Source organism: Ochotona princeps, chromosome 6 (genome assembly GCF_030435755.1).
Source record: "Ochotona princeps isolate mOchPri1 chromosome 6, mOchPri1.hap1, whole genome shotgun sequence".
Lineage (NCBI taxonomy): Eukaryota > Metazoa > Chordata > Mammalia > Lagomorpha > Ochotonidae > Ochotona > Ochotona princeps.
The window spans coordinates 77,371,832-77,397,485 of NC_080837.1; the positions used below are offsets into that span (position 1 = coordinate 77,371,832).

Here is a 25,654-nt window from a genome sequence, read left to right on the forward strand (position 1 = left end):
TGATCCACTAAACCAGGAACATTTTGTTCTCATAGTGCCCTCATGTGCTGTGGCCTCAGGTGAAAGCCTCCAAGTGGTGCATCTACCAGTTCCCCAGGTTTGGCACATTGGTAAAAGGGAAGAATCCAAGGGAGGAGAGAAAACCTGTGCACAACAGGAATTAATGTTGGAAGGACATGACCCCTACCGATCTTACAAAAGAGCAACTGGGAATCAAACACTAACCGCCTCCTGAAACATTACTGAAATGCTACATCTAGGGAATGGACTCAGGGAATCAATCAAGTTCTTTCACTTCAATTCCAGCGGACATTTTGAGCTTACTGACTGTAACATCACTACACAGCTGACAAATAGCCTAAACAGAGACCAGCATGATGGCTTAGTGACTAATCCTTGCCTTGCATGCTCTGATATCCCTTTTGGACACTGTTTGTGTCCCAGTTTCTCCACTCCAATCCAGCTTCCTCTTTGTAGCCTGGGAAATCAGTAGAAGATGGCCCAAAGCATTGGTACTCTACCTGTGTGGAAACATGGAAGAAGTCCCTGACTTTTGGTTCCTGGCTTTGGATTGGCTCAGATCTGGCCATTGTGGCCACTTAGGGAGTGAGCCAACAGACAGGAGATCTTTCTGTGTCTGCCTGTCTCTGTAGAATTTCCTTCCCAATAAAAATAAATAAATGGGTTCCTAGGCCTTTGTCAGAAATTCAAATGAATATCATCCCTTCCTGATGACTCCAGAACATGCTTTGTCTCCAGAAGCACCACATTTTCTTCAGGAAACATTCAAAAACAGACAGAGGATGCTCAAAGTCTAACCATACAATGCCTTTGACACTATGGAGCCCTGTCTTTTTTTAGGAGAAAGGGATTGAACTGATATAATTCAAGTCTGGAAACAGCTGAATAGTCACAGTAAACTGGAATGAGATTTGCTGAAGTAAGCGCATCTATTCTGACTCACATTTATTCCAATTGCATTATTCATATAGGGAGATTACTCAACCAAGGTATCTAGGAAGCCTAGTATTGTCAATAATCCACTGTATACTTTGCATCCAAGGAGAGACACTGTCTTTCTCTATCACCTTGTAACTCTGCCTTTCATACAAACACATTTTTTACAAAAAGATTACTCACTCTCTATTTCCAAAGACTGTATATCATTTGCATATCATCATTAATCCATACACATGTCTCATGCTTGGAAATGTGGACCCTTGGATTGTTTACCTGGGGAGATGCTTAGCGCTATTGTGATGATCCACCAGCTTCCAGATAACCCAGTGTCATGTGCCTTGGGTTTCAGTGACATCTTCCTGAATCTTAAAACACATAGATCCTTCTTACAGGTTATCAGTATTCACTGAATAGCAATGATGCCTGGGAAGTGCACAGGAGACATGGTGAGTGGCAATCTTGACCACAGGTACACATGTCACACTGCCAATGCCCATCCCCTCACCCACCATATATTTAGTATTTACTCCAGAAATGTCTCCATTATTTCTGGACATGTGGGCACAATGACAATTGTGGAGCACACAGTGGCATTTATGAGGCATCAATGTACAGGGAAGAGATATGATACTAAGTCACTCATTTAGTATCTAAGGATTCTCGACTTTGACTGTTCACTGCTTAGAACAGTCCTTAAATTCCCACAAACACCCTTATTATGCTGTTGAACTCTATTGCATGTGGAATCATATACAGAATGCTCCTGATGTGCATGCTCCAAAAGTGAACACTAGCTCCTTTTGCATAGCAATTTCCTTGGTCAACACTCAACGACAGCCAGCAGATTTTCAAGGCATGACGACATTCATCATTCATCAATGGGGTGACCTCTACTGACTGAGTGAACAAGCCCAAACTACTGAATATGGCTTAAAAGAACCATTTACAAATCATGACTCAAAGAGACTAAAAGTTATGTTAATCTAGACTTGCAAACAGAGGCTGCTCAACAAAGCCAAATGGGAAGTCTGGCTTTCTTTAATATCCACTTAATGTTTTGAGCCCATACAGCATAGAACCAAGTAGATCAACAGAGAAATGAAAACAAATAGACAGAGGGGCAGCTGTCATACTGTTAGTCTGTACTCAGACAGATGAAAGACTTGGACCTGAATTTGATGATATAGAGTTGTCATCCATTTTTTATCAGCATTCCAAGGAATGCATATTTGAAAATCATCATTGTCCCCATGAATATTCTCCATTCCAGTAAAACCAGGCAGATGAAAGTTAGTTGAAAGATATTCTTACCAACATTGTAAGTGATCCACTTCATATTTCTAGGAATTCAAAGTCAACTTTGTAATTGTCAGGATTCTGAAATCCTAGTTCAAGTCCTTGGGAAGAAATGGCATAGTTACAATGACTGCAAAATACAGAGGAGATACAGGTAAGTGCAAAATGCCACACAGGCACATCATTCTCACTGATGGTATCCACCCATAACCTGCCATCCATCTAGAAACTGGGAATACTTGCTAAGGAAATGCTTACCATGAGGATGAGTGCACCACTAGCCTCCAGAGGAGTTGACATTGCATACATTCAGTGTTCAATGGGATCTCTGGGAATATAAAGATATGTGTTCTTATAACACAGCTACTGGAAAGAATCCGCATGGCCACACTTCCTAGAAAGTGCATAGAGAATACAGAAAGGTGTGAATCAGTTTCCTAAGTACACAGGTCTTACCACCAATATCCACACCCATATTGTTATTGTCACCTATCTAGCATCTAATTCCAATGTCACAACTTTGTGTGGTCACAGGCCCACCTTGAAGCTCATGCTGAAGTATAGTTGGCATCATTATCAAAAGAAAAACCTCAGGCCTGGTGTGGTGGCCTAGTGGCTAAAGTTCTCGCCTTGAATGTGCCAGGATCCCATATGGGTGCCAGTTTTAATCCCGGCAGCTCCACTTCCCATTCAGCTCCCTGCTTGTGGCCTGGGAAAGCAGTCAAGGACGGCCCAAAGCCTTGGGACCCTGTACCCACGTGGGAGACCTGGAGGAAGTTCCTGGCTCCTGGCTCCAGATCATCACAGCACTGGCCATTGTACTCACTTGGGAAGTGAATCATCGGACGGAAGATCTTCCTCTCTGTCTCTCCTCCTCTCTATATATCTGACTTTGTATTAAAAACAAAAAAAATCTTTAAAAAAAAAGCTCTGAAGCTCAGTTTCCTACTTAAGACTCCCAGCATTTCAGGACTATGGAACAACACATCAGAACAATCCTCAGAAAACTGCACAGACCCATAAATATAATGTATGTAGATTGTTCAATATTTAGGCCTAGGAACACACAGAGCCCTACCAATCTCTTCACCTTGCCCTCCTCATATATATATATATATGTATAGATATAGATATAGATATATAGATATATAGATATAGATATATCTGAGCAAACTGAGAAACATCACAATAAGAATGGAAGAACTTGCCTGAGGTCCAAGGATAACCATTATTTCTATGTTGCATTCTGCTAATAAAGACATTTCCTTGTCACTGTGAAGAGGGCTTTAGCTGATTATCTGGAAAGGCTCAGTATAATTTCCTGTAGCAATTATTCATCACTGATGACTACCAATACTTCCCTTAATCAGCACAAAATGGAGACACCAGTGCACTCTGTGCATGAAGACATTTGAAGGCCCAGCTTCACCAAGGGCCCGATTTTGGTGACCTGGGTGCATTGTTGTCCTTGGTGTCCCTCACTGCTCTGATCTCATGGTATAAACTTGCATTGGGGCATCCTGCTAGATCTCAGGATATGACCTAGTATAAATTGAGCAAAACCCAAAGGGACATTAATCCTCAAAAAGCTTAAACCCCCACAGACTGGAAATTTTGTTTAAGAGAGCACAGTGTGGGCCTGGCATGGAAGCCTAGTAGCTAAAGTCCTCACACTGCACTTGCCAGGGTCCCATACGGGTGCCAATTCATAAGCCTGTGGCCGGGTTTCCGATCCAGCTCCCTGTTTGTGGTCTGGGAAAGCAGCCAAGGGTAGCCCAAAGCCTTGGGACCCTGCAAGCGTGTGGAAAACCCAGAAGAGGCTACAGGCTCCTGGCTTCAGATTGGCACAGCTTCGGCCATTGCAACCACTTGGGGAGTGAATCAGTGGATGCAAGGTCTTCCTCTCTGACTCTCCTCCTCTCTGTGTATCTGACTTTCCAATAAAAACAAGGAAAAAATAAATCTTTAAAAAAGAGAGAGAGAGCACAGTATAGGAAATCAGAGATACAGCCTCCAGCAATGTCACCCAACATTATCTGTGCTAGGATGTAGACCTAATGAATTTCCCTGCCACCTCCCAGTTCTACCTGTAGTGGCCATTTCAGGCCACCTGATTGGAACAGTAATATTAGTTCAACATGCAAACACCTATGCTGTCTTCCCAAAGATTTCCATCAAATCTATAAATGAGTGGCACCATTCCTAATGATATCCATCATCAGAATGTTCTGAGAGGGGACACCATCCCCATGGGCTCTGCAGTTTCCTCAGCCCTTTCCAGAAGACCAATACTGCTTGAGACACTCGAGGTTCAATATGGCCAACCCAAATAGTGTCTACATTATAAGTCTTTAGGACCATACACACCTACCATGACTCCTGGAGGTTATGTATGTTATCCGGTGTATTTCTAACTCTTATGTAATGCTGTGGACTAATTGGGGCAAAAAAGTTGATGGGGAGCTAACACTCCAGTCATGCACACAGTCTTTTCTCTCTTCTCACTGCTGGGCCAGCATGCTATTCCTGGAAGCTTTCAGTGCTCTAACCTTGAGGACACTTGGAGTGGGACATTCTCCTGGGTAGCCTAGGGTAAACTGAGGAGTATCAAAAGGACACAGAAATGCAGAGGTCTGCAGAGACATTAAAGTTCAGACCCCAGTGACTGAGGGAATCCTGCTCAGAGAGCATGACCCATAACATCAGAGACATAGCCTTCAGCAGTGCCACCCAACACTACTTATGATAGGGGCTGGATTCAGTGAATGTGATGTACTTTCTCCCTCACTTTTTATTTACAACTTGCAGCAACTGTCAGAGACTACCTAGTTGATACCAATTACAAACTCAACATACAAATGAACTGAACTGCCCTTTTTGGAGCCTGCTGCCAAGAATGAAAATGAGTGGCACATCTCCTGATGATGGGCAATCAGAAAGAAGATACTATTCCCATGGGCTGTGCAGAATCCTCAGTTAAGTTTCAAAAGAATCCAGAAGATTATCAAGGCCTGGCCCTCAGCTGTCTTTATAATTAGAGGGATCAGTATTACCTAAGCAGAAAACGGACCTAATACATAGAACCCAAGTTCAGCATCTCCAGGCACATCCATTCTAATGGATGGGGGTTTGCTGGGTAGACCAACAGGACTCCTGGAAACTATTTGCTCTAGCTCTAGGATCCCAAAGGAAGGTCTTTCAGCCAAACTATCCAGGAAGCCTGACTTTCTCTAATACTTAAGTAAAGCCCTTCATTCAAAGTACATCACAATCAATCCCTGACCAATTCCGAGGAGCATTCAAGTTGAACAATGTAGAGTTATCCCTCCAGATTACATTGTCTCTGTCCCTTTTTTCACTATTAGAGTATCATGCTGAATCTCAGCTGAATGAGAATGACAGCATAGGCTTCAGTGATTTTGTTCAGCTTTTTCAGGAATGCATATTTGAACATCACCAACAATTCATGCATATTTATCCTCCCAGGAAAAGTCTGCCCTTGTAATGTTTGTTGAAGTAAATACTTATAGCCATCCTGAGTGTACCGCCATCTGGATGATCCCATGATATGTATACCCAGGGTCTCAGTGGCATCTCTGGGAATGTTGGGATAGTTCCTCTTTCCTCAAGGCTATATGAAGAACTATGAACAGCCTTGATGCCTGGAAAATGCACAAGATACCCAGATGGTTGTAAGTTATTTCCATGGATACATACATCTTATCACCAATGCCCATTGATACCCTGACATCTTACTAACATCTACCTCAAATATTAATCAGCTCTTTTTAGTCTTGTGAACATTGGCAAACTAGAGACACACATGGTAGTACTTTATGGACTACATCATCCCAGGGAAAAAACATGATGCTAATCCGCTCACTTAAGAGGCCCTGTATTTTAGGCCTACAAAACTGATTAAGATAAATCTTGAAAAGCCATATTGACCCAAACAATATCTTTGTACTTTGCTATAAGTTAGATCACATGTATACCACTTGGCAATCAGTTTCAGAAACACTCAATACCCTGCCAATCTTTCAACACTCTCCTCCTCCTGGGGTCATTCCTATTGCCTGGGAAAACTCACTATAGATCTCCATAAGGACCATGGAACATTTATAATGATCAGGGAAAACTTTGTGAATTTGTCTTTTGCAGTCCAACACATTTTCATGACAATGGAAAAGGGCTGTGGCTCCCTGCTTGCAAGGACCATTGTAATTAATTATTTGGCCCCACTGACTGTGAAGTATTCCTCTTGAATAGTGCAAATTATGTATACCATTTTTCAGAGCTATTTGAGACACATTCCTAGGGTCCTGCATGCACTTTGTCAAGGGCCTAATACTTGATGCCTGCTGCCCTTAAATGCCCTTATATTAGAGTAAAATGAGGTTTGGGTTATCCTCCTGCATCTTAGTAGGTATCCTAGAGTAAACTAGGGAAATTCAGAGGACACAAAAATGCAGAAACTGAAAGAGATTTCAAAGCCTGAAAAACCCAACCCATATACATCGTGGAAATTCTGGTTACAGAAGACATTATAGGAAACCAGATACAACCTCCAGGCCACCTGATTGGGATATCAATACCTCAACATATAGGAAAGCTATACTGTCCTTTCTTAAAAATATTTTTAATATATTTTTATTTTGAATTCTAAATTACATGGTATAATTTCGTACAGGCTGGAATTCCCCCCGCCCCAAACTCCCACTTCCTGACAGATTCTCCCCATTTTACTACAATAGTGTAGTCCTTCATAAGGAATCATAATTTTATTAGTCTCTTATTTAAGTGTACTCTGACATTCTTGGTACAGACAATGTCAGACAGTCTAGCATACCACTGTCTACACCTGTCCAACAGTTTCACTGGAAATCTATCTTTCGTCTGAAAATAGGGATGCATGTTCCACTATTCCCCCACATCTGTATATGATAGATCCCATTACTCCATCACTATACATTTCCATAATTTAGAAGCTGAAACCAGGTAAACAACAACATCAACAACAAATTACAGCACCATGAAGAACAAATACCATATGTCCTCTCTTATATAAGGAAACCAACATGGAAAGTGTAGCTTCAATAATATGATCCATACTGTTTTTTGGTTATTCATTTGCTTTTTTGGCTGTATCCCAAGTGTTTTGATGTTTTTTATTTCAGTTTTGTTTCTTTCAAATAACTCCTTTTCTCGTCGAATCCATCACTGGCTCATGGATTACACAGTGGCATTATTTTTCCCAAAAGACTTTTATATTGTCTTTTTAAAGCTTGCCACTGAAAGTATAAATTAAGAGCTGGTGCTGTGATTTAGCAAGCTAAGCTTCCACCTATGGTGCCAATATCCCATAAAGACATTGGTTTTAGTCCTGGTTGTGCCACTTTCAATCCTGCTATTAAATGCTTGTCACTCAGGAAAGCAGTGCAGGATATTTCAAGGCCTTGGGCTCTTGCACCACATAAGAAGACCCAAAAGAAGCTCCTTGGTCCCATCCTGGCCATTACCCCATTTGGGCAGTGAGCCAGTGGATGAAAAATTTCTAACACTGATTTTCAAGTAAAATCAATAAATCTTTTAAAAAGTTTAAATAAGTGATAGTTCTACTGATAATGAACACTTCCACAGGGGATTCTATCTCCATGATCCCTGTAGTTACTTCAGTAAAGGAAGCTTGGATTGTATAATATCCACTCAATTCCCTACACCCAAGGTTGAGCATAACCAATCCTGGACAAATCATTGAGGGGCACAAATATTAAAATAAGCAGGGATTTTCTGTCCCTCTTTTTTCCCCAAGTTGTAGAGATGTGCTGGACAACAGTATGTTAAGGATGACAGTATAGAATTTTCACTCATGTTGTTCAGATTTCCAAAGAATGCATATTTGAACACTATCAATGACCCACAAGCATTACTAATACTTAGAAAAGCAGACCATCTAAAATTTTTCTGAAAAATCTTCACAGTGACCACTAAATTGGACCAAGAAAAAGGGAAAACCACTATTTCCACAATGCCTCCTCCCATCAAAAATGTGCTCAAAATGATACTGGGAAAGGGGCTGCAGCTTCCCATCTGGTAAGGCCTCAATTGATTTCCTACATCAATTATTTTTCCCTGATGACTATGAAGCATTTTTTTTTTTATATATTTTATTTTATTTTATTTTATTTTATTTTATTTTTTTTTAATTTTTTTATTAATTATTATGCATTATGTGACAGTTTCATATGCTCTGGGAATCCCCCCACCCCTCCCCACACCCCTCCCCCCTGGTGGATTCCTCCACCTTGATGCAGTATTACAGTTCAAATTCCATCAAGATTCTTTCCTTGCAAACATATACCCAGCATAGAGTCCAGCTACTCATTGTCCAGATGGGTTGAACAGTTTGTTGGGGAGACCATTTCTGGTCCAAAGTCAGAGCTGGTAGAATATCATCCCAGTCAATTAAGAGTCTCAATATAACATTAACAGCAATTTGTAACATTATGGAATTGACAAGGTTTTGCGTAACCAGTATGTTAAAAAAAACAAAACAAAACAAAACAAAACAAAACAAAACAAAAAAGAAGCAAGTTCTTAACCACAACCTATGATTAGCTCATTGACATTTCAATTTTAGTTCATATACAGGACCAGCTGCTATATACCTTAAAATGGCTATAAGGTACCATTCAGCTGTCTCGTGTCTATTTCATTTTAGTATTTAGCCATTTGTTGTGTTGAAGTCTAATTTTACTGATCTTGGCAGATTTTAGGATAATCTAGACTGGCTTGTAACTCTAACAAGACATTTGTCAGCAGTTAAGGTGCAGAACATTTTTTTTTTTTTTTTTTTTGGGGGGGGGTGTGCAGGAAAGTCCCCAACACCATGGTAAGGAGTGACTAATCTTTGTGTCCTACCCAGCGAGGCATTAGCCAATCCATGCCAGCTCTTTCCTGTCGGATTTCAAGCTCTACTTTTTGTTGTTTGTCTATTTATTTTAGGTTATTTTTAGTTTGTATGATTGTTTGTTTGCTGTGAGGGGTTTTCGGAGCGATCCTGATGGTCATTGCAAGGGAGGGTGGGGGTCCAGAGGTGGAGCCAGGCTCGGTCCAGAGAAAGCTCTCCTCCCTGGTCCCGAGGGACGTTTATTGTTCTTCTGTTTCTGCGGACCGCTCAGGGCTTCTGGTTGTCATTCCGATGACGTTGGTTTCTGCGCGGTAGTGTTTGGACTTCTTCCATCCCCTGCGGGAGCTCCGGTTAGGGGTGGGTGACCTCAGAGTACTCGGCCTCCGAGGGCATCCAATTCCCTGTGGCCTCCTTGGCAGTTGGGATATAGTCCTTGTTGCTCGTATTAGTAGTTTGTGGTGAAGGTCTGGGAGTCTTCATGGTTGGGATCCAGGCTTTCTCCTTGCCATCTGCTCTACCCTGGAGTGCCCCCCTGCTCCACGCACATGACCTCCTGTTAAGAGGTTGTCAGGATCGCACCCGATTCCCCCCTCATGCATTGGTATAGTAGTTTTACTATTGTTTAGTGCTGCTTTGAGTCTGTTGTCTATGAATTACCAGATTTGATCATGATAGGCTATATTATACTTTTTCCTCACTCTTTTTATGGTCCTGAAAGGCTTCCCTGCACTCCCCCCCATTACGGATTAACATAACGTATTGAGGGTATAGTAGGTTTTACAGTTTTTCGATGTAGAGCTTAGGTATTCTGACATTAATTGTTGGTTTATAGATTATATCACATTATCTTATTGTATTGGATACAGGTTGTTAGAGATTGCAATAATATTACAATATACAGGTACTATCAGGTTGTCATCTTTTCATCTCAGATTAAGGCAAACATGTGGTATTTAACCTTTTGGGATTGGTTCATTTCTCTTAGCATGATGGATTCCAGTCGGGCCCATTTGTCCACAAAGAACTGCATTTCGTTTTTTTTAATAGCTGAGTAGTATTCCATAGAGTAGATGAACCATAGCTTCCTTATCCAGTCTTCTATTGATGGGCATTTTGGCTGCTTCCAGGTTTTTGCGATTGTAGATTGTGCTGCTATGAACATTGACGTGCATGTTGGTTTCTTGAGTAGGAGAAGCATTTTGATCAATGCAAAATAGAGACACCAGTGAATGGAGCAAATGGAGACAATTCCAATGCCAGTTATACACTTCACCAATGCAGCAACTACTACCCTTGGAGTTCATTAGTGTTCTGTGATCTTAGAGGGTATACCTGGTCCCTGTAATTTAGTCGGTCAAGTTTCTAAGAGAGCAAGAAAACTGTCAAAGTTTGATCCATGGCTGCAGCCTTCACTGTCAGAGAAAGCTCATGGATGAGTCAGCTCAACTATGTTCACCCACCAAACCTCCACAGAAACTGTTAGTGTTATTTCTTGGTTTACCTAAGAAAAAACTCTCAGGAACTCTGCCCAAGAAGTCCAGCAATCTGTAATACCTGTGCAAATCCCTGTGCTGAAGGTATAACACATTCAATCCTGGATTAACCACTGAGAAGCACAAAAGTTAAACAAGGATGGCTGTCACTCCCTTGCACTTTGTTTATCTTTATCTCCTCCTAGATGTTCCAACTGACAGACCACAGTTTAATGAAGAGAACAGTAAAGAGTTTTCACTCTTTTTCAGCATTTCAGGGAATGGTTATTTTAACACCATCATTGATCCAAACATGCCACTCACCCTGGAAAAGCAGATCCTTGGAATGGTTGCTGGAAGAGATGCTTATCGCCATAACAACAGTACTCCCTGCCTCCAAAGGAACCCATTTGCCTATATCTAAGACCTCAATGACATCTCCAACATCTTCCCTCACAGCTACCTGAAGGAACATGCTCTGCACATAGCCAGGACATAACCCAGTCGTGGACTAATCATAAAGCACACCCAAGTTGAAATGGCAGTTGGTTCATCATCTTCCCTCCTGGAGCAACTTGCTGGATCTCAAATTCAGTGAAGATGATGGTATAGTTTTCACCCATTTTGTCTATTTTCCAAGCGATGAATGTCTGAACATGATAATCAACACATACATAATACTTGTTGCTAGAATTGCAGACTCTCAAATATTTGCTGGAGGAGACAATGCCATCATAAGTCATTCACAAGTTTCTGGAACACTCACTGCAAGTATCCAGGGCTTTCAGGAAATATTCATGGGTTTCTTAGTACTTAGAAACTTCTTTAAGGATGTTAGCAATTACACCATGACAATATTGCCTGGAATTGCAGAAGAAACGTGAGATTACATTATTCTTGTTCATAGGTATACGTATCTCACTGCCTGCCAGTATCCATCCACTCACCGTCATTTATCTAGCACCTACATTAATTTTGCCCCAGCTGTTCAAGGTCAGATAGAAGACGGGGCATGCAACTAGAATATGGTGTCATGTAGTATATTTTGTCAGAGAACATTCCCGACACCAAAGTCTTTGAGTAATTTAATATTCCCAGTCTGCAAAGCTACTCAGGACAGTTCTCATACAATCAGAAGACAGATTCTTTCACTTTCTTTTGGGTTTGTTGGGTGTAAGACCATTTACAAGCTGTTTTTCAATCAAACCCATGATGCATAGAGTATGGAATGACCCTCCCAGTTATTCCATATCCTCTGCATCAGGAACAGTGTAAGTACACAGAGAAACTCACTTTTCTACACATAGACCCATAATTTAATCAACAACTATGGACCTCTATGACTCCATGTTACCTACTGCCCACCCAGGTTCCCCTGTGTGACACTGAGAAGTGCCACAGCTGCCAATCTGGAGGGGCTCCATGTGATTTGTCACACTAATTTATAATCACTATTGAAGGAGAATCACATATGCTGGCAGTACAAAATATCAATGCTAATCAGTGGTGAGAATGGAGTCCTTAAAGAGTCTGGCATATGCCTTACTAAGGACTCTATGCACCAGGCATGGATAACTTTTGTTTTCACTGGTTTGCTTTTCTACTCTGGTCATAGGGGAAAAAACTCCACATGTGGCTTGCATGTTGACTTCTGTGACTGCAACATAGGTAAAAAGAGAGAAGCCAGAGAGTGGAATCCCTGAGGATTAAGCAGATTTTAATACTCTAAAGGCATTACTCCACGAAATCTGAAGATTGCTCATGAAACATGACCCAGGAGTAGAACAGTGAAATAACCCCAAAAGCCATAATCCAAGGAGATGAAAGAGGAAACTAAAGCCTGGGTACAGTCTCAGATAGATAGATAGATAGATAGATAGATAGATAGATAGATAGATAGACAGATAGACAGACAGACAGATAGATACATAGATGGAAAAAAGACAGATATAGATCAGGTGTTTTCTGATGAAATGATCACTATCAGAACATTGATTGGGACATACATATGACTTCAACATGGAAATAACACTGAAGCCTTTTCCAGGTTTCAGTAGAATTGTAAATGAGTATAAGGCTTTCCTGATGGCCAATGTTTTAGGAGTGAAGCCAGCCTTGTAAGCTCCCTCAAAAAATGTCTAAAATGACACAAAGTATTGTTAAAAGTTGGCCTGTACTATATTCACCACCAGAAGCATCTGTGTTTCTGGAGGTTTGAGAAACCCAACTCATACAATGAAGATTAAACTTGATGGAATAGATGCACTCTAACACATGAACACCGCAGGGTCACACCACCCAACTTGATGCTTAGAGTCTTTACATGTGTAAGTCACAGGACTTTCAAAGAGAGGCTGCTAAATTAAGCTATCTAGTAAGTCTTGTAATTTCAACAGCCAATTGAATGTCCTGTACCAAAACAGGACACAGGCCCACACTGTATCAAACATGAGTTGTAGTTAAGTTAAAGAATGAGTTTCCCTCTTATTCTCTTCCATGCTGAAGCGATGTGATGGATCTCAGTTCAACAGATGCAATGCCAGTGAATACACACACACACACACACACGCACACACACACACATATATATATATCCTGTGAATATATATATATTTCAATCATTTTGTTCATATTTCCAAGCAGTATGTCTCAGAACATCTTCAGCAATCCATGATACATCCCGATTTCTTGCAATGCGACACAGACAAGTTTAACAAATTATGTGATGCAGCCCTGATTTCGAAACAATATATATAACCCTATAAGTCAAATTCTGAAAGAGAAACACAAAATAAAGTCTGTACATATGTACTCAATAACATAAAATTCAGTTTTTCAACTGGGTGGATTCATACCATTCAGACTGGGCTTTCTGAACTGTCCAAACCTAGTTTTTTATTTTCAATCTACCTTGAATGTTAATGTAAAATGAACACAACCTATCTCATGACTTTAACATCTACAAATTACAGCCAAATATATTTTTTTAAGATAAAATTATTTTCATTGGAAAGTCAGACATAGAGAGGAGAAACATAGAGGAAGACTTTCATCTGTTGATTCACTAACCAAAAGGCTGAAATGGCCAAAACTGAGCGAATATGAAGCCAGCAAGCAGGGAATTCTTATGGGTCATAGACATGCAAGCCGGGTCCCCATAATTTGGGCTATTCTGAACCGCATTTTGAGATCAGAAGCAGGGAGCCGGATGGGAAGCAGGGCTGCTGGGGTTAGAATCAATGCCAATACGGGATCACTACTCATGCAAGAAAAGAACTTTAACAAATAGGTTACTGCATTGAGGCCACAAACATGTACAATATTTAATGTACTTTACATACCAAATAATCGAAACAATATTACATTTCATAAAAGGGCAGATATTTTCAGCATTAATTGTACAAAAATGAAGCTTTTAAGAACATATATTCCAAAACAAAGGATAAGTCCGGGAGAAGATACTAATAAACGATAAAGACTCTGTAGAGAACACCTTGGGTTATTTTGCAGGAGGGATCACAAGAGCAAAATTATTGTCACATACATCTGGAATCTAGGGATTTCACACATGGCACCCTGGCATGCTGCCTACACAGGTACCCACTGCAAACTCTTTGTGTCACCCAAGGTGACAGTGGCTGGGCCTCAGGCTGCTTTCCTTAGGCAGCTTCACCTACAAACACATGGGCAGCACGCCCGCCAAACGAGGTGGGCAGCACACGCACCCACGGGCCCTCAGAGCCATGGGGCCTGCGTGCGCCTCTCACACAAAGGGCACCTCGACCATCTCAACAATGACAGAGCTCACAGCCCAATGCTGGCCTCCAACCTTCAGCACCACGATGGGCAACAACTGCCCCAAGGCACTCCCAGGGTTGCTGCGGGCCCAGGGAACAGCCCCCGCCTCCCTTGACAGCACACCCAGCTCCATGGGCAGGTCCTTCCTCACTCGGCCCAAACATGCTCACAACCTCACCCTTCAACTCCACTACACACTCGGCTGGGGAACCTCACCACACGCAGGGAAGTGACACAGCACTGGTCTGCAGGCAGCTTTGCAAACGCCCCACCTGCCGCCAGGGGGACACACAACCACTACACCCCAACACACCCAACAATTCCTTCTCCATGGCCTTTCGCACTGCTCACCCCAGCCCGAGGCTCGCCTGGGCACAGACCTATCAACCTGCCAAAAACGGGTGCTTGGACACATGGCATCCCAATACCCATGGCGGCCAACACCAAACACATGCCTTCATCAACACAACACCAGATACAGCACAGGGCTCAGAAGGGCACCTCCACCCGACACTGTAGAAGCAACCCTCGGGCGCCAAGGCTCAGGACCAATGGCTTGTTCAGGGAACACCACAGGTGTGCGCACCACTCACACACACACCCCTCCATCAACACCCACAACCACATACCAACACAAACACAAACACACCGACACTGCCACAACCTCCTCAGGTTTGGCCCCTCACCGGCTTCCCTTCCCCACTCACAGCATCCGTACCACAAGCGCTCTACTGCCCACGCACAACCCTCTCACCACACCTCCCCAGCAGGCTGGTCCTCCAAGGGGGGGCTTGCCCTTGGGCTCACCCTGGGGCTGGCAGCCACCTCAACCCTTGCCCATGGACCCTCACTCCTATGCTCCCCACTAGAGGCAATGTGCTGGACCTCAGTCACGATGAGAACGACGGTAGTGAGTTTTCACTCATTTTGTTCAGCTTTTCCAAGGAATGTTTGACGGTGGAGTCATCATCGATCCAAGCACACCCCAAAGTGCTGGCAGCACAACAACGCAGGCTGGCATCGGGCACAGCCGATGGCCTCCGGCCCCTGCAGAGGCCTGCAGAGGCCAGGGACAAAGCCTGCACCGCCATAGCACAAGCATCCACTCTCGCAGTGGAGCCCAGGCGCGGCCACCTCAGGACAACATGCCCCCAACTCCCGCAGGACTCTGAAGCGCTAGGGGACACGTCCCCACCACCCACCCTGGCTCTGCCACTGCTTACCATCCGTGAGGATTCAGGCACTTCCAGCCCAACACGGGCTCCCTGCATGCCAGCCACCCACAGGGATTCCTCTCCAAAGCACAAGCACAGATCTGCTGGCACTCCACAAGCCACGCCGATGGCAGACACGCTCCCTGCCAAGTACACACACAGTACAGGCAAGCTTCAGGACCCAGGCAGCTCCACAGGGCAGAGCCGCTGGCCCAAGGAGGCCCGCTGTGGCACGCTCCCTCGCACATCCCCTTTCTCCAACCCTCACATACTTTTCCCAGAGCAAAGGCTCTGCCCACACCACAAGGAAAGCACTCCATCACCTGGCCCACGCTGGGACCCATGTTGGGTTTCAGTTTGCTGCCCTCTCCGTGTGCTCTTGCTGTGGCCTGGGGCTAGCTGGCAGCAGCATCTGTGTGTCCGGGTCCACGGACCCAGCATCCATGGACAGGGAGGCGCAGGGGTGCACTCGCCACCCACTGCATTCCTGCCTGCCTGCCTGCACTGCAGCCCAGAGAGTGGCTCCGCCAACCCCAAGCTTCCTGCCATGTCAGTACTGCCCCAGGACACCAGCTGGAAGCACTTCACAGGCAATCCCGACCCAACCAGCTTGGGCAGCACCCTTGAGTCAGGGCTTCGGCCTTGTGTCTCTTCTGCTGCAAGGATGCGGGCACAGAGCTGCAAGGATGCTGCTCACAGGGATCACGCCCCAGGCCGTGCTGTGGGCTTTAGGCTCTCTCATCTGGGACCCAGGGCACACCCGTGTCCTGCACACACCTGGCTGGACACCCTGGGTCACCTGTGCCCTCCCCAAGAGGCCAACACCTCTGTCCTCTGGCCTGGATGCCCCAAGTCTCAACTCCCGCCCACCCAGCACTCAGCTACCCACGGACACACTAGGGCACATGGGAACCCTCGGCATGAGTGCTGCCACGCCAGCCCTTGGGTCACAAGCCCACCGCTGCAGGATCACCATTAGCCTAGCCCTGCTGGGGCTCCTCACGCCTACTCTCTGCACGGGGCAATGTGCTGGACCTCAGTCACGATGAGAACGACGGTATGGGGTTTTCACTCATTTTGTTCAGCTTCCAAGGAATGTATTTGCGGGAGTCATCATCGATCCAAGCACATGCCAACACGCTGGCAGGGGAGCATGGCAGGCTGTGCAAGGGGAGGCAAGCCCGGGGACCTCAAAGACCTTCAAGAGCCAGCAGAGTCCAAAGAAACAAGGCCCGTGGGGCCGTGGGCTCTCACCCTCGAGCCCAGCAAGGCTTCCCTGGCATCTTGGCAGGTCTCCGCAGGAATCCTTAGGGGCAGTGCAGGGCCTCTGGCCCTGGGGATGCTTACCAGCCTCGGAGCTCCGCTGGCATTGGCCCAGCGCAGGCCATGGTGCTTCCGGCATTCACTGCTGCCTCTGGGGCTCAGCAGAAGCCTACGTGAGTCTTGCGTCCACCGAGAGGCCCTCTGAGAAGTACATAGACAACAAGGGTGTGCTTCAGCAAGACCGCCAGCAAGGCGGGCTGCTGCCCACAGACAGGAACAGCCATGGCGCCTGCCTCCCATACTCGCACTCTGGCATGCTGCCTACACAGGTCCCCACTGCAAACTCTTTGTGTCACCCAAGGTGACAGTGGCTGGGCCTCAGGCTGCTTTCCTTAGGCAGCTTCACCTACAAACACATGGGCAGCACGCCCGCCAAACGAGGTGGTCAGCACACGCACCCACGGGCCCTCAGAGACATGGGGTCTGCGTGCTCCTCTCACACAAAGGGCACCTCGACCATCTCAACAATGACAGAGCTCACAGCCCAATGCTGGCCTCCAACCTTCAGCACCACGATGGGCAACAACTGCCCCAAGGCACTCCCAGGGTTGCTGCGGGCCCAGGGAACAGCCCCCGCCTCCCTTGACAGCACACCCAGCTCCATGGGCAGGTCCTTCCTCACTCAGCCCAAACATGCTCACAACCTCACCCTTCAACTCCACTACACACTCGGCTGTCCCGCCTGGGGAACCTCACCACACGCAGGGGAGTGACACAGCACTGGTCTGCAGGCAGCTTTGCAAACGCCCCACCTGCCGCCAGGGGGACACACAACCACTACACCCCAACACGCCCAACAATTCCTTCTCCATGGCCTTTCGCACTGCTCACCCCAGCCCGAGGCTCGCCTGGGCACAGACCTATCAACCTGCCAAAAACGGGTGCTTGGACACATGGCATCCCAATACCCATGGCGGCCAACACCCAACACATGTCTTCATCAACAGAACACCAGATACAGCACAGGGCTCAGAAGGGCACCTCCACCCGACACTGTGGAAGCAACCCTCGGGCGCCAAGGCTCAGGACCAATGGCTTGTTCAGGGAACACCACAGGCGTGCGCACCATTCACACACACCCCTCCATCAACACCCACAACCACATACCAACACAAACACAAACACACCGACACTGCCACAACCTCCTCAGGTTCGGCCCCTCACCGGCTTCCCTTCCCCACTCATAGCACCCGCACCACAAGCGCTCTGCTGCCCACGCACAACCCTCTCACCACACCTCCCCAGCAGTCTGGTCCTCCAAGGGGGGGCTTGCCCTTGGGCTCACCCTGGGGCTGGCAGCCACCTCAACCCTTGCCCATGGACCCTCACTCCTATGCTCCCCACTAGAGGCAATGTGCTGGACCTCAGTCACGATGAGAACGACGGTAGTGAGTTTTCACTCATTTTGTTCAGCTTTTCCAAGGAATGTTTGACGGTGGAGTCATCATCGATCCAAGCACACCCCAAAGTGCTGGCAGCACAACAACGCAGGCTGGCATCGGGCACAGCCGATGGCCTCCGGCCCCTGCAGAGGCCTGCAGAGGCCAGGGACAAAGCCTGCACCGCCATAGCACAAGCATCCACTCTCGCAGTGGAGCCCAGGCGCGGCCACCTCAGGACAACATGCCCCCAACTCCCGCAGGACTCTGAAGCGCTAGGGGACACGTCCCCACCACCCACCCTGGCTCTGCCACTGCTTACCATCCGTGAGGATTCAGGCACTTCCAGCCCAACACGGGCTCCCTGCATGCCAGCCACCCACAGGGATTCCTCTCCAAAGCACAAGCACAGATCTGCTGGCACTCCACAAGCCACGCCGATGGCAGACACGCTTCCTGCCAAGTACACACACAGTACAGGCAAGCTTCAGGACCCAGGCAGCTCCACAGGGCAGAGCCGCTGGCCCAAGGAGGCCCGCTGTGGCACGCTCCCTCGCACATCCCCTTTCTCCAACCCTCACATACTTTTCCCAGAGCAAAGGCTCTGCCCACACCACAAGGAAAGCACTCCATCACCTGGCCCACGCTGGGACCCATGTTGGGTTTCAGTTTGCTGCCCTCTCCGTGTGCTCTTGCTGTGGCCTGGGGCTAGCTGGCAGCAGCATCTGTGTGTCCGGGTCCACGGACCCAGCATCCATGGACAGGGAGGCGCAGGGGTGCACTCGCCACCCACTGCATTCCTGCCTGCCTGCCTGCACTGCAGCCCAGAGAGTGGCTCCGCCAACCCCAAGCTTCCTGCCATGTCAGTACTGCCCCAGGACACCAGCTGGAAGCACTTCACAGGCAATCCCGACCCAACCAGCTTGGGCAGCACCCTTGAGTCAGGCCTTCGGCCTTGTGTCTCTTCTGCTGCAAGGATGCGGGCACAGAGCTGCAAGGATGCTGCTCACAGGGATCACGCCCCAGGCCGTGCTGTGGGCTTTAGGCTCTCTCATCCGGGACCCAGGGCACACCCGTGTCCTGCACACACCTGGCTGGACACCCTGGGTCACCTGTGCCCTCCCCAAGAGGCCAACACCTCTGTCCTCTGGCCTGGATGCCCCAAGTCTCAACTCCCGCCCACCCAGCACTCAGCTACCCACGGACACACTAGGGCACACTAGGGCACATGGGAACCCTCGGCATGAGTGCTGCCACGCCAGCCCTTGGGTCACAAGCCCACCGCTGCAGGATCACCATTAGCCTAGCCCTGCTGGGGCTCCTCACGCCTACTCTCTGCACGGGGCAATGTGCTGGACCTCAGTCACGATGAGAACGACGGTATGGGGTTTTCATTCATTTTGTTCAGCTTCCAAGGAATGTATTTGCGGGAGTCATCATCGATCCAAGCACATGCCAACACGCTGGCAGGGGAGCATGGCAGGCTGTGCAAGGGGAGGCAAGCCCGGGGACCTCAAAGACCTTCAAGAGCCAGCAGAGTCCAAAGAAACAAGGCCCGTGGGGCCGTGGGCTCTCACCCTCGAGCCCAGCAAGGCTTCCCTGGCATCTTGGCAGGTCTCCGCAGGAATCCTTAGGGGCAGTGCAGGGCCTCTGGCCCTGGGGATGCTTACCAGCCTCGGAGCTCCGCTGGCATTGGCCCAGCGCAGGCCATGGTGCTTCCGGCATTCACTGCTGCCTCTGGGGCTCAGCAGAAGCCTACGTGAGTCTTGCGTCCACCGAGAGGCCCTCTGAGAAGTACATAGACAACAAGGGTGTGCTTCAGCAAGACCGCCAGCAAGGCGGGCTGCTGCCCACAGACAGGAACAGCCATGGCGCCTGCCTCCCATACTCGCACTCTGGCATGCTGCCTACACAGGTCCCCACTGCAAACTCTTTGTGTCACCCAAGGTGACAGTGGCTGGGCCTCAGGCTGCTTTCCTTAGGCAGCTTCACCTACAAACACATGGGCAGCACGCCCGCCAAACGAGGTGGTCAGCACACGCACCCACGGGCCCTCAGAGACATGGGGTCTGCGTGCTCCTCTCACACAAAGGGCACCTCGACCATCTCAACAATGACAGAGCTCACAGCCCAATGCTGGCCTCCAACCTTCAGCACCACGATGGGCAACAACTGCCCCAAGGCACTCCCAGGGTTGCTGCGGGCCCAGGGAACAGCCCCCGCCTCCCTTGACAGCACACCCAGCTCCATGGGCAGGTCCTTCCTCACTCAGCCCAAACATGCTCACAACCTCACCCTTCAACTCCACTACACACTCGGCTGTCCCGCCTGGGGAACCTCACCACACGCAGGGGAGTGACACAGCACTGGTCTGCAGGCAGCTTTGCAAACGCCCCACCTGCCGCCAGGGGGACACACAACCACTACACCCCAACACGCCCAACAATTCCTTCTCCATGGCCTTTCGCACTGCTCACCCCAGCCCGAGGCTCGCCTGGGCACAGACCTATCAACCTGCCAAAAACGGGTGCTTGGACACATGGCATCCCAATACCCATGGCGGCCAACACCCAACACATGTCTTCATCAACAGAACACCAGATACAGCACAGGGCTCAGAAGGGCACCTCCACCCGACACTGTGGAAGCAACCCTCGGGCGCCAAGGCTCAGGACCAATGGCTTGTTCAGGGAACACCACAGGCGTGCGCACCATTCACACACACCCCTCCATCAACACCCACAACCACATACCAACACAAACACAAACACACCGACACTGCCACAACCTCCTCAGGTTCGGCCCCTCACCGGCTTCCCTTCCCCACTCATAGCACCCGCACCACAAGCGCTCTGCTGCCCACGCACAACCCTCTCACCACACCTCCCCAGCAGTCTGGTCCTCCAAGGGGGGGCTTGCCCTTGGGCTCACCCTGGGGCTGGCAGCCACCTCAACCCTTGCCCATGGACCCTCACTCCTATGCTCCCCACTAGAGGCAATGTGCTGGACCTCAGTCACGATGAGAACGACGGTAGTGAGTTTTCACTCATTTTGTTCAGCTTTTCCAAGGAATGTTTGACGGTGGAGTCATCATCGATCCAAGCACACCCCAAAGTGCTGGCAGCACAACAACGCAGGCTGGCATCGGGCACAGCCGATGGCCTCCGGCCCCTGCAGAGGCCTGCAGAGGCCAGGGACAAAGCCTGCACCGCCATAGCACAAGCATCCACTCTCGCAGTGGAGCCCAGGCGCGGCCACCTCAGGACAACATGCCCCCAACTCCCGCAGGACTCTGAAGCGCTAGGGGACACGTCCCCACCACCCACCCTGGCTCTGCCACTGCTTACCATCCGTGAGGATTCAGGCACTTCCAGCCCAACACGGGCTCCCTGCATGCCAGCCACCCACAGGGATTCCTCTCCAAAGCACAAGCACAGATCTGCTGGCACTCCACAAGCCACGCCGATGGCAGACACGCTTCCTGCCAAGTACACACACAGTACAGGCAAGCTTCAGGACCCAGGCAGCTCCACAGGGCAGAGCCGCTGGCCCAAGGAGGCCCGCTGTGGCACGCTCCCTCGCACATCCCCTTTCTCCAACCCTCACATACTTTTCCCAGAGCAAAGGCTCTGCCCACACCACAAGGAAAGCACTCCATCACCTGGCCCACGCTGGGACCCATGTTGGGTTTCAGTTTGCTGCCCTCTCCGTGTGCTCTTGCTGTGGCCTGGGGCTAGCTGGCAGCAGCATCTGTGTGTCCGGGTCCACGGACCCAGCATCCATGGACAGGGAGGCGCAGGGGTGCACTCGCCACCCACTGCATTCCTGCCTGCCTGCCTGCACTGCAGCCCAGAGAGTGGCTCCGCCAACCCCAAGCTTCCTGCCATGTCAGTACTGCCCCAGGACACCAGCTGGAAGCACTTCACAGGCAATCCCGACCCAACCAGCTTGGGCAGCACCCTTGAGTCAGGCCTTCGGCCTTGTGTCTCTTCTGCTGCAAGGATGCGGGCACAGAGCTGCAAGGATGCTGCTCACAGGGATCACGCCCCAGGCCGTGCTGTGGGCTTTAGGCTCTCTCATCCGGGACCCAGGGCACACCCGTGTCCTGCACACACCTGGCTGGACACCCTGGGTCACCTGTGCCCTCCCCAAGAGGCCAACACCTCTGTCCTCTGGCCTGGATGCCCCAAGTCTCAACTCCCGCCCACCCAGCACTCAGCTACCCACGGACACACTAGGGCACACTAGGGCACATGGGAACCCTCGGCATGAGTGCTGCCACGCCAGCCCTTGGGTCACAAGCCCACCGCTGCAGGATCACCATTAGCCTAGCCCTGCTGGGGCTCCTCACGCCTACTCTCTGCACGGGGCAATGTGCTGGACCTCAGTCACGATGAGAACGACGGTATGGGGTTTTCATTCATTTTGTTCAGCTTCCAAGGAATGTATTTGCGGGAGTCATCATCGATCCAAGCACATGCCAACACGCTGGCAGGGGAGCATGGCAGGCTGTGCAAGGGGAGGCAAGCCCGGGGACCTCAAAGACCTTCAAGAGCCAGCAGAGTCCAAAGAAACAAGGCCCGTGGGGCCGTGGGCTCTCACCCTCGAGCCCAGCAAGGCTTCCCTGGCATCTTGGCAGGTCTCCGCAGGAATCCTTAGGGGCAGTGCAGGGCCTCTGGCCCTGGGGATGCTTACCAGCCTCGGAGCTCCGCTGGCATTGGCCCAGCGCAGGCCATGGTGCTTCCGGCATTCACTGCTGCCTCTGGGGCTCAGCAGAAGCCTACGTGAGTCTTGCGTCCACCGAGAGGCCCTCTGAGAAGTACATAGACAACAAGGGTGTGCTTCAGCAAGACCGCCAGCAAGGCGGGCCGCTGCCCACAGACAGGAACAGCCATGGCGCCTGCCTCCCATACTCGCACCCTGGCATGCTGCCTACACAGGTCCCCACTGCAAACTCTTTGTGTCACCCAAGGTGACAGTGGCTGGGCCTCAGGCTGCTTTCCTTAGGCAGCTTCACCTACAAACACATGGGCAGCACGCCCGCCAAACGAGGTGGTCAGCACACGCACCCACGGGCCCTCAGAGCCATGGGGCCTGCGTGCGCCTCTCACACAAAGGGCACCTCGACCATCTCAACAATGACAGAGCTCACAGCCCAATGCTGGCCTCCAACCTTCAGCACCACGATGGGCAACAACTGCCCCAAGGCACTCCCAGGGTTGCTGCGGGCCCAGGGAACAGCCCCCGCCTCCCTTGACAGCACACCCAGCTCCATGGGCAGGTCCTTCCTCACTCGGCCCAAACATGCTCACAACCTCACCCTTCAACTCCACTACACACTCGGCTGTCCCGCCTGGGGAACCTCACCACACGCAGGGAAGTGACACAGCACTGGTCTGCAGGCAGCTTTGCAAACGCCCCACCTGCCGCCAGGGGGACACACAACCACTACACCCCAACACACCCAACAATTCCTTCTCCATGGCCTTTCGCACTGCTCACCCCAGCCCGAGGCTCGCCTGGGCACAGACCTATCAACCTGCCAAAAACGGGTGCTTGGACACATGGCATCCCAATACCCATGGCGGCCAACACCCAACACATGCCTTCATCAACACAACACCAGATACAGCACAGGGCTCAGAAGGACACCTCCACCCGACACTGTAGAAGCAACCCTCGGGCGCCAAGGCTCAGGACCAATGGCTTGTTCAGGGAACACCATAGGTGTGCGCACCACTCACACACACACCCCTCCATCAACACCCACAACCACATACCAACACAAACACAAACACACCGACCCTGCCACAACGTCCTCAGGTTCGGCCCCTCACTGGCTTCCCTTCCCCACTCACAGCATCCGTACCACAAGCGCTCTACTGCCCACGCACAACCCTCTCACCACACCTCCCCAGCAGGCTGGTCCTCCAAGGGGGGGCTTGCCCTTGGGCTCACCCTGGGGCTGGCAGCCACCTCAACCCTTGCCCATGGACCCTCACTCCTATGCTCCCCACTAGAGGCAATGTGCTGGACCTCAGTCACGATGAGAACGACGGTAGTGAGTTTTCACTCATTTTGTTCAGCTTTTCCAAGGAATGTTTGACGGTGGAGTCATCATCGATCCAAGCACACCCCAAAGTGCTGGCAGCACAACAACGCAGGCTGGCATCGGGCACAGCCGATGGCCTCCGGCCCCTGCAGAGGCCTGCAGAGGCCAGGGACAAAGCCTGCACCGCCATAGCACAAGCATCCACTCTCGCAGTGGAGCCCAGGCGCGGCCACCTCAGGACAACATGCCCCCAACTCCCGCAGGACTCTGAAGCGCTAGGGGACACGTCCCCACCACCCACCCTGGCTCTGCCACTGCTTACCATCCGTGAGGATTCAGGCACTTCCAACCCAACACGGGCTCCCTGCATGCCAGCCACCCACAGGGATTCCTCTCCAAAGCACAAGCACAGATCTGCTGGCACTCCACAAGCCACGCCGATGGCAGACACGCTCCCTGCCAAGTACACACACAGCACAGGCAAGCTTCAGGACCCAGGCAGCTCCACAGGGCAGAGCCGCTGGCCCAAGGAGGCCTGCTGTGGCACGCTCCCTCGCACATCCCCTTTCTCCAACCCTCACATACATTTCTCAGAGCAAAGGCTCTGCCCACACCACAAGGAAAGCACTCCATCACCTGGCCCACGCTGGGACCCATGTTGGGTTTCAGTTTGCTGCCCTCTCCGTGTGCTCTTGCTGTGGCCTGGGGCTAGCTGGCAGCAGCATCTGTGTGTCCGGGTCCACGGACCCAGCATCCATGGACAGGGAGGCGCAGGGGTGCACTCGCCACCCACTGCATTCCTGCCTGCCTGCCTGCACTGCAGCCCAGAGAGTGGCTCCGCCAACCCCAAGCTTCCTGCCATGTCAGTACTGCCCCAGGACACCAGCTGGAAGCACTTCACAGGCAATCCCGACCCAACCAGCTTGGGCAGCACCCTTGAGTCAGGGCTTCGGCCTTGTGTCTCTTCTGCTGCAAGGATGCGGGCACAGAGCTGCAAGGATGCTGCTCACAGGGATCACGCCCCAGGCCGTGCTGTGGGCTTTAGGCTCTCTCATCCGGGACCCAGGGCACACCCGTGTCCTGCACACACCTGGCTGGACACCCTGGGTCACCTGTGCCCTCCCCAAGAGGCCAACACCTCTGTCCTCTGGCCTGGATGCCCCAAGTCTCAACTCCCGCCCACCCAGCACTCAGCTACCCACGGACACACTAGGGCACATGGGAACCCTCGGCATGAGTGCTGCCACGCC

General features: G+C 49.9%; 1 long non-coding RNA gene, 11 other non-coding genes and 1 pseudogene across 12 annotated transcripts; all 13 read right to left on the reverse strand.

Annotated features, from left to right (window-relative positions):
• Nucleotides 1–1,249: 1,249 nt before the first annotated feature.
• Nucleotides 1,250–2,646, reverse strand: LOC131480472 (uncharacterized). The gene is made up of 3 exons (XR_009245562.1): nt 2,515–2,646; nt 2,272–2,357; nt 1,250–1,383 (listed from the first exon to the last, which is right to left on the reverse strand). It is a non-coding gene; the product is annotated as an uncharacterized LOC131480472 (long non-coding RNA).
• LOC118759346 (small nucleolar RNA SNORD116) lies at nt 2,126–2,209 on the reverse strand (annotated as a pseudogene).
• Nucleotides 2,647–5,632: 2,986 nt separating the features above from the next.
• On the reverse strand, nt 5,633–5,722 carry LOC118759347 (small nucleolar RNA SNORD116). Its single transcript, XR_004996139.2, has one exon. It is a non-coding gene; the product is annotated as a small nucleolar RNA SNORD116 (small nucleolar RNA).
• Nucleotides 5,723–8,083: 2,361 nt separating this feature from the next.
• On the reverse strand, nt 8,084–8,175 carry LOC118759344 (small nucleolar RNA SNORD116). The gene has a single exon (XR_004996136.1). It is a non-coding gene; the product is annotated as a small nucleolar RNA SNORD116 (small nucleolar RNA).
• A 2,683-nt stretch (nt 8,176–10,858) lies between these two features.
• Nucleotides 10,859–10,947, reverse strand: LOC118759345 (small nucleolar RNA SNORD116). The gene has a single exon (XR_004996137.1). It is a non-coding gene; the product is annotated as a small nucleolar RNA SNORD116 (small nucleolar RNA).
• A 271-nt stretch (nt 10,948–11,218) lies between these two features.
• LOC118759349 (small nucleolar RNA SNORD116) lies at nt 11,219–11,308 on the reverse strand. The gene has a single exon (XR_004996141.1). It is a non-coding gene; the product is annotated as a small nucleolar RNA SNORD116 (small nucleolar RNA).
• A 4,009-nt stretch (nt 11,309–15,317) lies between these two features.
• LOC131480666 (small nucleolar RNA SNORD116) lies at nt 15,318–15,412 on the reverse strand. The gene has a single exon (XR_009245719.1). It is a non-coding gene; the product is annotated as a small nucleolar RNA SNORD116 (small nucleolar RNA).
• A 1,269-nt stretch (nt 15,413–16,681) lies between these two features.
• LOC131480623 (small nucleolar RNA SNORD116) lies at nt 16,682–16,773 on the reverse strand. Its single transcript, XR_009245677.1, has one exon. It is a non-coding gene; the product is annotated as a small nucleolar RNA SNORD116 (small nucleolar RNA).
• Nucleotides 16,774–18,332: 1,559 nt separating this feature from the next.
• LOC131480667 (small nucleolar RNA SNORD116) lies at nt 18,333–18,427 on the reverse strand. Its single transcript, XR_009245720.1, has one exon. It is a non-coding gene; the product is annotated as a small nucleolar RNA SNORD116 (small nucleolar RNA).
• A 1,279-nt stretch (nt 18,428–19,706) lies between these two features.
• On the reverse strand, nt 19,707–19,798 carry LOC131480664 (small nucleolar RNA SNORD116). The gene has a single exon (XR_009245717.1). It is a non-coding gene; the product is annotated as a small nucleolar RNA SNORD116 (small nucleolar RNA).
• Nucleotides 19,799–21,357: 1,559 nt separating this feature from the next.
• Nucleotides 21,358–21,452, reverse strand: LOC131480668 (small nucleolar RNA SNORD116). Its single transcript, XR_009245721.1, has one exon. It is a non-coding gene; the product is annotated as a small nucleolar RNA SNORD116 (small nucleolar RNA).
• A 1,279-nt stretch (nt 21,453–22,731) lies between these two features.
• On the reverse strand, nt 22,732–22,823 carry LOC131480665 (small nucleolar RNA SNORD116). Its single transcript, XR_009245718.1, has one exon. It is a non-coding gene; the product is annotated as a small nucleolar RNA SNORD116 (small nucleolar RNA).
• A 1,561-nt stretch (nt 22,824–24,384) lies between these two features.
• On the reverse strand, nt 24,385–24,479 carry LOC131480669 (small nucleolar RNA SNORD116). Its single transcript, XR_009245722.1, has one exon. It is a non-coding gene; the product is annotated as a small nucleolar RNA SNORD116 (small nucleolar RNA).
• Between the last annotated feature and the right edge of the window lie 1,175 nt (nt 24,480–25,654).